Source organism: Taudactylus pleione, unplaced genomic scaffold, assembly GCF_031769625.1.
Source record: "Taudactylus pleione unplaced genomic scaffold, aTauple2 ptg000026l, whole genome shotgun sequence".
Lineage (NCBI taxonomy): Eukaryota > Metazoa > Chordata > Amphibia > Anura > Myobatrachidae > Taudactylus > Taudactylus pleione.
Window position 1 is genome coordinate 723741 of NW_028284428.1, and position 2601 is coordinate 726341.

Here is a 2601-nt window from a genome sequence, read left to right on the forward strand (position 1 = left end):
GGCTTGACCGTTAAAGGGTGCTGTAACCCCCAAAGTACACTCCAGTCCAAACCAAAAAAAAAATTATTTTCTGTGTTTAGCCGCACGTATATATCAAATCGATATAACATAAATGAGGACCAAACTTTCTCCGATAAAAATAAAATAGAGAAAGATCAAGAACCACTTCCTCCTAGTGCTGAAGCTGCTGCCACTAGTCATGACATAGACGATAACATGCCATCAACGTCGTCTGCCAAGGCCGATGCCCAATGTCATAGTAGAGGGCACATACAATCCCAAATGGCAAAGTTCAGGAAAATGACCTTGAAAAAGACATTTAAATCAGCTGAAGAGAAACGTAAACTTGCCAATATGCCATTTACGACACGGAGTGGCAAGGAATGGCTAAGGTCGATCCCTAGTATGTTCATGACTAGTGGTTCAGCTTCACATGACGATGGAAGCCCTCCTCCCACTAAAAAAATCAAAAGAGTTAAGCTGGCAAAAGCACAGCGAAGAACTGTGCTTTCTAAGAAGATATCACAAATCCCCAAGGAGAGTCCAAGTGTGGTGGTGGTTGCGATGCCTGACCTTCCCAGCACTGGACGGGAAGAGGTGGCTCTTTCCACCATTTGCACGCCCCCTGCAAGTGCTGAAAGGAGCACCCACAGTCCACTTGCTGATATGCAAATTGAAGATGTCACTGTTGAAGTACAACAGGATGAGGATACTGGTGTAGCTGGCGCTGAGGAGGAAGTTGGCGAGGAGGATTCTGATGGTGATGTGGTTTGTTTAAATCAGGCTCCGGGGGAGACAGTTGTTGTCCGTGGGATGAAAAAGCCCATCACGGTCATGCCTGGGCAGAAGACCAAACATTCCACCTCTTTAGTCTGGCAATATTTCTATCCAAATCCGGACAACAACTGTCTTGCCATATGTACCATATGTAAAGGTGAAATAAGTAGGGGTAGGGACGTCAACCACCTAGGAACATCCTCCCTTATACGGCACCTGCAGCGAGTTCATAAAAAGTTACTGTCAAGTTCAGAAACTTTGGCTAAGACCGTAAGCAGTCCAGGGACACCTAAATCCCGTTGTCCTGTTGTATCCAAGCGCCTGCAAACCACACCGTCAACTCCCTCCTCGTCAATTTCCTCCTTAGTCAGGATCGGAAGTAGTCCTGCAGGCCATGTCACTGGCATGAATGACTCTCCTATCCGGGATTCCTCTGGAGGATCCTGCATTGCTACGCCTACTGCTGCCGCTGCTGCTGTTGCTGCTGCTGGGAGTCGTTCATCATCCCAGAGAGGAAGTAGGAACACCACTACTTTTACTAAACAATTGACCCTCCAACAGTCCTTAGCGAGGAGGATGAAGTACGACAGCAGTCATCCTGAAGCAAAACGTATAACTGAGGCCTTGACTGCTATGTTGGTGTTAGACGTGCGTCCGGTATCCGCCATTAGTGCAGTGGGATTTAGACAATTGATGGAGGTAGTGTGTCCCCGGTTCCAAATCCCGTCTAGATTCCACTTCACTAGGCAGGCGATACCGAGACTGTACAGAAACGTCAGAAAAAGTGTCCTCAGTGTCCTGAAAAATGCCGTTGTACACAATGTCCACTTAACCACGGACATGTGGACAAGTGGAACAGGGCAGACTAAGGACTATATGACTGTGACAGCCCACTGGGTAGATGTATCACCTTACGCAGCAACAGCAGCAGCGTCACCAGTAGCAGCATCTCAGAAACGCCAGCTCGTTACAAGGCAGGCTACGCTGTGTATCACCGGTTTCAGTAAGAGGCACACCGCCGACAACCTCTTAGAGAAACTGAGGGAAATCATCGCCCAGTGGCTTACCCCACTTAGACTCTCCTGGGGATTTGTGATATCTGACAACGCCACCAATATTGTGCGGGCATTACATCTGGGCAAATTCCAGCACGTCCCATGTTTTGCTCACACAATAAACTTGGTGGTGCAGAATTTTCTGAAAAGCGACAGGGGCGTGCAGGAGACGCTTTGGGTGGCCCGAAAAATTTCTGGCCACTTTCGCCATTCAGCGACTGCGTGCCGAAGACTGGAGCGCCAGCAAACACTCTTGAACCTGCCCCGCCATCACCTGAAGCAAGAGGTTGTGACGCGGTGGAACTCAACCCTCTATATGCTTCAGAGGATGGAGGAGCAGCAAAAGGCCATACAAGCCTATACATCCACCTATGACATAGGCAAAGGAGGGGGTATGCACCTGACTCAAGCGCAGTGGAGAATGATTTCCGTGTTGTGCAAGGTTCTCCAGCCCTTCGAACTTGCCACACGTGAAGTCAGTTCAGACACAGCCAGCTTGAGTCAGGTCATTCCCCTCATCAGGCTTTTGCAGAAGCAGCTGGAGAAAGTGAAGGAGGAGCTAAGACGGAGCGATTCCGCTCGGCTTGTGGGACTTGTGGATGAAGCCCTTCATTCGCTTTGCCAGGATTCCAGGGTGGTCAATCTGTTGAAATCAGACCACTACATTTTGGCCACCGTGCTTGATCCTAGGTTTAAAGCCTATGTGGTGTCTCTCTTTCCGGCCGACACAAGCCTGCAGAGGTGCAAAGACCTGCTGGTGAACACACTG